At 41.6% G+C, this 10,014-nt stretch overlaps 1 long non-coding RNA gene across 1 annotated transcript in view; it reads right to left on the minus strand.

Moving 5' to 3' along the window:
- Nucleotides 1–5,065: 5,065 nt before the first annotated feature.
- Nucleotides 5,066–10,014, minus strand: part of LOC117964226 (uncharacterized) — a 58,321-nt gene continuing 53,372 nt past the window's right edge. Inside the window, exon 5 of the long non-coding RNA XR_009308448.1 lies at nucleotides 5,066–5,423. This is a non-coding gene — a long non-coding RNA (uncharacterized LOC117964226). The remainder of the gene's footprint in view (nucleotides 5,424–10,014) is intronic.

Raw genomic sequence — 10,014 nt, forward strand, 5'->3', positions numbered from 1 at the left:
CTTACTGATTGATGTGCACTGTCTATCTGTTTAAAAGGGATGGGAGATAACAGTGGCACGCTGAGGTTGACACTCACCTCATACAATATGTTTTGAGTTAAGCTTCATGGAGCAGCATACTGTCTCATTTTACAGACATACCACCCATATCTACTTAACCTTTTCTAGGGTCTGAGGAATGTTGCCTGGAGCTGCAGGTGTGTGGATGTGTTTGTGAGGGGGTTGGGTGTCTGAAAATGATTTTAGGTTTCATTACTCAGCTGTATACAAACCAGCGGCCATGCACTCCCCAAGTGAGCACCTTAACCACTGTGCATAAGAGCCAGGCTGGCTGGCACAAGCAGTTACAGTTTACAGTATGACCTCATCTCACAGGCAGGGGTCAAACTCTGTAACGGCAGTTAAAAGTAGCAGTTATACACGGACTATCACCATGGTTAATTATGGAGCAGGTAAAGCTGCTGCAGGGAAGGTATTAATGCCTTAGTTTCCTTCTTAACCATTTTAATGCATCACTGATATTTTATGTGCAGTGTAAAACACTGGTATGAGACACAGCCCCCACATAAAGGTGATTCCTTCCAGTCTGGACTGTGGATCCATCAGCAATCACAGTGCGGTGTTTGTTGAGGGCCTAATTGCATTTCGCTTCCTCCAGACTCAGCCACTCTGCGTGGTGCACAGGAGTGGCATCTTCATGGGAATGAAGCTGGGACCCAAGCAAGCTTGGTCTGCGAGCACTGACTCGAACAGCGATGAAAGACGAGAATCACACGACCGAAGGGAAACATTTTGAGAAAGTCACTGGAACTGAAAAGTAAGGAATCGGCAGATCAGCTCTTTTTAATGCGCCCCTCTCCCATCAGAGTAGCTGGCATCCGCTGCTGCAGTGATACCAACACCCACTACACTTCAGTACAGTAATCCCTCTGCTTTAAATGGCACAAAACCCAACACGGAGCTGACTGTATATATATTTCTCATCAAGATCCCTGTTTTAGACTTATAGTGGAGAATTGTTTTCTTTATTTACCTCGTTTCAGGGGGAGGCAGGGATAGAACCTGATCCTTTCAAGGTTTTATTTACAGAAATAAATCCCAAGACAGATGTCTAGGGGTGTAGGAAGGGTCACTGGAGGGGGGAGCCAAAGGTCTACACACTCTCTTTCTGTCAAAGTTGGCTTCCTCGATGCTGATCAATCATAAATTATTGTAACTGCATAACTGTATTGACTTCAGGCTTCCCCTAGGGTGCATGTTTTTACTCTGAAAATCATTCAATCATTCAAATATTTCGGCTGTAGAGACCTACAGGGCAAGATTTACTACGCTTCTGCGTAAACTCTGTAACCTTGTTTCCAAAAAGGAAACATGCTGCAAAGCTAGAAATAAATGATGTAGAAGTTAGTCAGTACTTCCCTTATGAATGTTTATCATACATTTGCACAGGAATTCAGCAGTTTCCAGGGCTTATACCATGCATTTACTGTGTTTTATCTGGGTTAACCACCTTTTTTTCCACTTTGCTACACCATTATTCCCAGTAATTACCTTGCTTGCTTTTACTTTCTTATTTTGCAACACTTTTCATGTTTTTGTTTGTTTGTTTGTTTGTTTGTTTGTTTGTTTGTTTTACCACTGTTTACCCAAGTAAAAGTTTATAAAGGTAGTAATAGTAACATTCTTTAATTAGAGCTGGCTGATGTTGATCGAGTGAATCCCCTTCAGCTAACTCCTCCAGTTCACCTTTAGGGACATGGTTCAGGTAGAACAGTTTGAGCTCTTAGCCTTGCAATAGCATGCAATGCAAAGGATATGCAGAAAGATGTCGGGGTAGTAGTCCCTGATAGATTCTAGTACACTTGTTGCAGGACCCAGACATCAAGGCTGACCTTGAAGTGGAAAAAGACAGAGATCACCCAAACAGGATCCTGCAGTATCTCTTTCCCCTTGGCTGGGATCCCATCCCTCAGTTAATATGATCGGGACTTGGTGTTAATGATGGACGGTGCTCAGCAGAACTGATCCAGATCATGAAAACCAAATGAATTGAGGCTACAACCAGAGCAATACCCTGCTGAATAATTAAGGACAAAAACTAAACTCTGAGTGGCTTGTTGACGCATCTGTGGCTAATTACACCATGGAGTGTACTAGAAATCTATCTGCGGTGCTTAGTATCAAATAAACACTGAGGCTGGAGTGGGTGAGAAAAAGGCTTCATGCATATTTATAATGCTCATTCAAATGTAGAACTGGGTGGAAGTTAAACAAAAATGCAGCGTTGTCCTTTCAGTGCACCTTGGCTGTCTCTCAGAATCCAGTCTTCTCTGCTGGCACCAGAAAAGATTTTCCTTTCATCGTTCCATAACCTTTCTAATGAGGTCAATGGATTTGCTTGCTGGGAATAAGGAATGATACCTTTTTTCGAAATGCATCCGCATTCATTCTTTTCCCACTGTGAAGTAACGTTGTCATTAAACAGTCCTTAAACAGAAACAAAACTTCGACGCCCAGAACAAGTTTTCCATTATATCGCATTCTGAGTTAAGTACATTATCTATATTAACTGATGTTAAGTGTTCATACAGTGTTTGTGTTTTGACGTGCAAACGAAAAAGAATATCTTTTAAAGGCTCCACTAGTAATTGTTCTGTTTAGCACCACAGGAGGTAGATTCAAACGATGTTTTATATACCAAGAACATTTTTCAAAATGTTTAAGGACATTAGTTAGTAAGCCTGGTAATTAACAATCTAAGCAGAAACAGCAACAGAGAATTATATAATAGACTCATAATATGAAATGAGGCATTCTGCAAATGAAGATGATGTAATGCATCCCTTGAAGCAGTATAGTCTGGGGCTTCTGAGAATCCCAGGACTGTGATGTCTGTCTGAAGGCACCCTGGATCCAGAATTCACTGTCTTTGCTGTGCTGTTGACACCTCATGTTGCCGGTCGCTCTTGAGACACATAAAGCACCCTGCTTTTGTTATCTAAACCTGCACAAATCATTGGCTTCATTTATTTTGAGTCAATGATGCCTTTTTAACAGAAAATTGCTTTTGGGAAAGTAAATCAATAAACTCTTCTTTCTGGTACAATGCTGGCCGGACTGCATTTTCCAAGGATCAGTGTAATGCCATTTAATCATTGGGAACTCGAGAACAGTTACATCCATAAATGAGTAGAGAGGCTGAGCTTTCTTTAAGCTCAACCCCCCCCCCCCCCCCCCCAGTCAGACAATGCAATAAGAAGGAATTGACTCACTTGCTAGGGCCACTTGAACTATCAAGCTGGTTAAGAGACGAGGAAAGAATTGTTATGTTTCTGAGCATTAAGACCAAAGAAGTCACTTTAGGAAGATCGATCATATTATAAAATGGCAACTGCATCTGCCGCTGCATACGTGGGAGTTTGTTGCTATGGTTCCCATAGGAAACGTGTGTGAATCAGATTCACAGCACATACAGAGGGGCGGTGGTGATGCACAGACATCACAGAGATCCAAAATGTTATTTTTTCACATCACATTTAGTCACATTTTTGGAAGCGATGTAGTATGTCAGCAAGGATAAAAAGCAACATGTTTTTATTTGTATTTTGTCAGAAAAAAAATCAGTGTTCAATATTGACAATGATTTTGATGATCAAAGGATTGCAATAAAAAAATGACTCACCTGCTATTACCTTTAACAAAAATCACACACACACACACAGAAACGAACAAACAAACAAATCCACATTGTCCTGATTTATAAATCATTCTTTATGAATCTTTTTGTTTGGCACTGAGCGAATATTCAATAAGATAAATTGTCATGATTTCCAAATGAATACAAAGTAGCTATTGAAATAATGGAGTGCTACCAACAGCAGAAGCAATTAGCATCTTATTTAAATGCTGTAATGTGCCGCGATTTCTTCTACATGTGTGAAAAATAATTAAGAAAGGGCAAGATGTCATATAAGTTGGAATAAAAAAAAAATACTTTGCATTAAAAATCTAACTGCCTCCCAGAATATTATGCATGCAATATTTCTTCCAACAATTGAAGTGCAATGACCTTATAAATCAGATTTCTACATAAAGGCTCTGGTTTCTATGAAATTACATATGAATCACAGTTTAGCAAATTAGTGTGCATTGCCTGCTGTGTTTGACGGATTCCTGTTTTTTTCCCTTGAATCTTTTTAATTGCACAATAGCAAAGAAGGGAATAAAGGTGTAATTCCATGGAATTACATCTGTGCCATATGGGCTGCCATCCACGTAATGACATGCTAGTTCTGTTAGGATCCTGACTTTGTATGTTATTCTTTTCAGGAGCAATGGCAGCATACTTTGCATGTGCTTCAAACAATAACTTTTTTTTTTAATTAAATACGGATGACAGTTCCAAAGCTGAAAACATCAGACATCTCTGCTGTAAACCGCCTTGCTGTACTGAACGTGCTCTTAAGGTGTCTAATGGATTTGTTCTTTTGCTTTGGTGTATAAAGTCAACATTAAATCACCTCCCTCTGTGGTTAGATCATAAAAACTCCTCTGAACTCGGAGGCAGACTGTCAAACATTTGTAGCTGTCTGTTTAATTTTCGCAACGCAGACTGAGTACCAGATGGGTGAACCAAAAAAGCCTCTGACATTCACATAAATGCTAGCTATTTATCCTGTGTTGCTTACCGCAGAGGAAGCTAGGTGGTTGCTTAACCACAGGCAGAAACTGCTAGCTCCCAACATGAATGTTTATATTGAGCAAAATGTATGTTTTCCTTAAAACCAGATTGCAGGATGGAGTCAATAAAAGACGGGATAGGAAAGTTTGTTTATTTAACATTAAACCTTACATCCTTTATGTGGTGCGCTGAGGGCTTCTTGCTACAAATGTCTTGGAATCAGACGAGCATGCTAGTGCTACAGTGCAGAAACGTAGTGCCTTATATCAAGAGCTGTGCTTGAAAAAAGACATAGACATTCAGTGTGTGTGTGTGTGTGTGTATATATATATATATATATATATATATATATATATATATATATGTATCACTTATCCTCTTGCCTTGGGAGCTTGTTTGAAATTTGGTGCTAGGTGTTTCCAGCCCTTACCCCTCAGTCTATCCTCAAATGCTTGGCAGGATTCCTGATAGCTGGATTCAGGAGTTCACTTTCCATACTTACATTCCTGCTCCCAGCCTCGGAGCTTTCTGTTTTCTCATGGTGCTTTTCTCCTGATTGGCTATGCCTCTGACTTTAGCTCAGTGCACAGCCCCATGCTTTGTCTGTCTCCTGTCCTGTCCTGGCTAATGTCGTCACTGCAGTCTGTGACTCGTCTGGGTTGAGGCAGGATATCCTTTTAAAACAATCCATTGCATCTCAGAGGGGCTCTTGAGAAGACGAGGACCCTGCAGTGTAATACATCTGGAAGTCAAAGGAGAACGTGATAAGCATCAGTGCAGGAACATGGGGTCTGTTGAAAGGACCTCAACAATGGCATATCTAAATAGCAGCACCCTTAAACTTAGAGCTGATCTTTGTACCACTGAGTTCTGTAAGCAAAAGAGAAGGCTTAACGTACAGACCCATGTTCGTGTGCTTGTTATTAACACCACAGTGAAGGAGAAGCAACAACAAGTGCCACCCTATGGCTTCACCTATTTACAGTGTTTGCTTACAACTCTCTTTGAAACAGACTTATTAATTCCCATAGCAACTAATGGCAATGAAATGCCACAGCAATTACTGTGAGCAGTCTAAGTAGCCGAAAGACCTGCATTTAATCACTGATGTATTTCTGTGCGGTAAGGAGGAGTGCTCTGCCTTCCCTAAATGCTAGGATACAGGAGAGGAGTCCTTATCCTTTTGCACTGAATAAATGAAGCCCTGACTGATTCCCTTGACTGGCACGCCATGTCATTCGAAGGTGTCACTTCACCAAGCAAGGTGATTTTAAATGGTCTCTGAAGGAGAGTTCCCTGTGGATAAGCCAGTAAAAGCACAGAATGAGTCATGCGAGTTGCCTATCTTGGCTGGGGGCCCCACAGGGAAACTAGCCTTTGCTCTCCTCATCACGCTACAGCGCCCACTACTGGTCTGGCAGCATCCAACAAGGCCTGGTTCAGTAGCTCACCAACATTTGTTGATTATGTTCCATGTGTAAGAAAAATTGAAGGCGGTCGCCCGTTGTGCTTCAGTTCTCCTGAATGGTAGGCCTGTTGCAGTGATGAGGTGACATTTGAATTGAGCATTTCAAATTGGGTTGAAAAACTGGCATGATAAAAAAAAAATGCTCTAATTAGTCCCGGAGACCCAAAGTAGATTTGGAGACACCAACAGTAATGCCCGACCTGTCCTTAACTAGCTGACAGTTACAGCCCTGCTACTCAATACAGCTGAAACACAACAGAAACCTATTAGCAATGTCAATGCCTCAGCCTGGAGCGATTGAGCCTGAAGGTCTTTAGAAATGCTAGATCAGGATACGATTCATTTCATAGCACGCAGGGCACGGCACTTTCATGATACATGTGTTGGCCTACTTTGTATGACCTGCAAAAAACATATATAGTATTGATCATTAATTATATGATCTATTTTGGTAACTAAATGAGATACATTGGAAAACGTATTCATACTAACAATAGTATACAATTACTCATGTTTTGTTTTCCAGGGGAATGGTGTGGCATCTAAACCCCCACCCCGCACTGGTCCAATTGCTTTGTGACCATGTATCCTGCTCCCAATACTACTGTACTACACACACTCAAGAATGTTATTTACTGAATGCACCTTGGCTCGTATCTTCTGGAGGTAAGGAGCCCTCATCGTATTCAAAGCATTTATTTCCGTTCCTGATAAGTACCTGTATAGACTGCTTGGTGCGCACACTCAATGTAAAGGAAAGCCCCCATGGGAACCTGTTTTTGGTAGTTAGTATTATTTATTTGTTTGTTTTGGACGCCCATTCAGCATTACCCACCAGGAACAAGAAATCATTCTTCAGTGTTATCTGCGTGAGGGTAACAGGTCCAGACAAACATCGGCCATGTCTTCTGAAGGAGGCAGCGGCCGCAGCGAGCACAGGTTTGTTTCTCCGCCCCGGAATGTGAAATATTCCACACAACAGGAAACAATTTATCAGATCTCAGCTTATCGTGTTGCAAGATTATCTCTTTAAACTGTGTGGGCCTTTTTTTTTTTTTTTTTTACTTCAATATGTCAAGCATTTGCGGTTTGGTAATAGATGTTTCTATTGAGTAAGATCACTGAGGGATGTACAGCCTCCAAGAGCGAAAGGGAGGAGTGCATTCTTTACTTTAATAGCAATCCATATGCACACAGATTGAACAAAACGGTCTCTGTTTATAAAGTGTACGTGTTGACAGACAGATCACAGAGTCAGATAGGCACGGTGCCACAAGCTGCATATTATCTCTGATTTCAAAAGCTTGAGGTTAATAAAAAAAAAAAGCTGGAGAACAACAAAATCACTAATGGTTTACTAAGGATTGATTTACATGTTTCTCAATCTGACCCTTGCGAGAACAAGGACAGTCCAGGTTTTTGATGCAACCAGGTACTAAAATGGATGTTTTTTAAAATAAATATCTGAAGGTGTAATAGAATAGTTAACACATATACACTGAGGCTGTTTTCCTTTCTTTGTAAACAGTGCATTAAAAAAAAGGTTATTGAAATATGGTACTTACAATATTTAATTATATAAATACTGGTTCAGATTGAAACAAAATCTGTAGAAACAGAAACGTGGAGTTTCCCTGAAGACTGGAGCAGCATCACTCATTTCCTTATTAGTATTCTCCTTTTTTTAAATATACAGTTACGTTGTCTCTGCTTATCCCTGATGTCTCATGCAGTGTAATATTGTAGGGCAGTGGTACTCAACTTGAGAGTTACTCCAGTCCAGATATTTGTTTCAGCCAGCTCCTTCATTATTTAAAATGATCTGCAAGCAGCATGACCTCACTGTAACAAAGCGCCTGGACAGGAATGGTCCTCGAGGACCGGAGTTGAGTACCACTGTCCTTGGGAAAAATGTACATCACATTCTACCAGTTATCTAGCAAACGGTCTTCTTGCTGTTGTCAAGTGCTGGTAGACATGTATGCAGGTTGACACACATGCTACACAGGCCACAAGGTGATCTCCACTCACTTAGAACTCCTTCCTGTAATTTTCATGTCAGTAAACAAATATTTTCAAACAGCTTTTCCTAAGGCTAACAGACTGGTTGTGCACGCCATTGTGGTTTCAAGAGAGGCAGATTGGATTAAATGAAAATGCGCTGTAAGGACGTCATGCCTTGCCAAATAAACAGATCTTGTCACTTTGATCCACCAGAGTCAAACTGGGGTTTTGTATTTTCTTTTACCAGAAAAATATAACAATGGATACTTTCCCCTTTGTGTGGTACGGCCATACCAGCACAGTAAACAGTACTATAGAAACTATTGTATAATTAGTATTATAAGTATTAGAACTGTTCTCCTCTGTGACATTAACATTTACGCAGTAGTCAGAACACTGTGACTGCAACACAGCACAACACAGCAGCCAGACCTAATGCAGACATTTCCACAGAGACAGACCATGTGAGGAGGAGAAGGTCATTGCAAGGGCTAAGCAGGAAGGTGAACTGCAGGTTAGCTGGAGGAGACAGCAGGCCTGAGAGGTGCTTGAGCATAGGGGCAGGAGGGGCTGCCTGTGTCTCCTGCTGTGCATGCCTGGGCTTGTTGTGTGCTACCTGGGGCTGCAGCAGAGGACCAGGCCTGTGTTCCTCACCCACGCTCTCATTCCACACTGCCAGGTAGCAATTGTACAAGGCAAACCTGGGGAGAGGCTTTCGTCATGTCTGTCAGAACACAGCGCTAACACTGTAAACCACTTCCTGACCTCCTGTATATTACATTGGTTGGGGCACCAATTATCACATCCCTTTTACTTATAATACATTCTTGCTATAACACGTTTTAGGGCAAAAAAAACTAATAGCACTTAGCAAAAAATGTAGTATTAACTGAGGACATGTGTCTCCAATGGCAATTTGTATTATTACACTCAACCAAGAAGACAGGGTACGGCTAGCCCTAAAGGGTGGGACTCAGATGCAAAGTGCTCATGTGCTCAGAGACTCGTGGATTGTTTGGGAGAGTTGCAGGGAATGAGCCCTGTCTGTGAGCGGTACTTCCATGTAATCAATCTGAATGGGCATCTGTTTGCAACTCCTACTCAGTTAAATCAGGCTTCAAAAAAGCACCTCTAAGGTCACCCAATTATTATTACTATTTTTTTTTTTGTTCTTTTGCCAGCGCTAACACGTCAAGGTGTTTCCACTGAGTGTCTCTGACCTAGCCACCCTGCAAGGCTGTGTCAGGACCCAGCAGGGAGCAGCCAGAGCCTTCCTCTACTGCTGCAGCCGCTTCCCTGTCCCAGCAGTCGAAAGGAATGAGCAGCGCCTCCGTTATAATTAAGATCTCTTTGGGAATGACAGCACAAGTAGAAGGCATGTGGAGCAGCGCAGCTCTGTGGATCAGCGGTTTCTTTTTTGAGATGACACCAGTCACGTTACAGGAGGCTGCCAATCATCTTTTTATTCAGGTCTCTAAAAAAACTATGATGTTTCCTGTTGCTGACTAACAAGCCACAAAGTGTAACTAGAACCCAACCCCGTTCCTTGGGTTGCAGCACTGTACTGTAGGTACAGCATACTATCCCGTGTTTGCTAATAAACCAAGCTGATGAACATGTTGTGTGTGGCTCACGGCCGTTACGCATTCTGACCCCTGTCGTGAGATGAGAGGAGGTTAAAAGCTCTTAAACTACGAGCTACATGCTGAAAGGAAATTATAATGACCAACCGCTGCACTGCAACGTGTTATCCTGCTCTAATAAGAATCATGAGTGGTGCTTTAAAGATAAAGGAGCTTTGTACCAACCCTTTAAAAGACACTGCTGTCTATTCACTTGATCTGAACCACAGCAGATTGTT

The sequence above is a fragment of the Acipenser ruthenus genome, chromosome 24 (genome assembly GCF_902713425.1).
Source record: "Acipenser ruthenus chromosome 24, fAciRut3.2 maternal haplotype, whole genome shotgun sequence".
NCBI lineage: Eukaryota > Metazoa > Chordata > Actinopteri > Acipenseriformes > Acipenseridae > Acipenser > Acipenser ruthenus.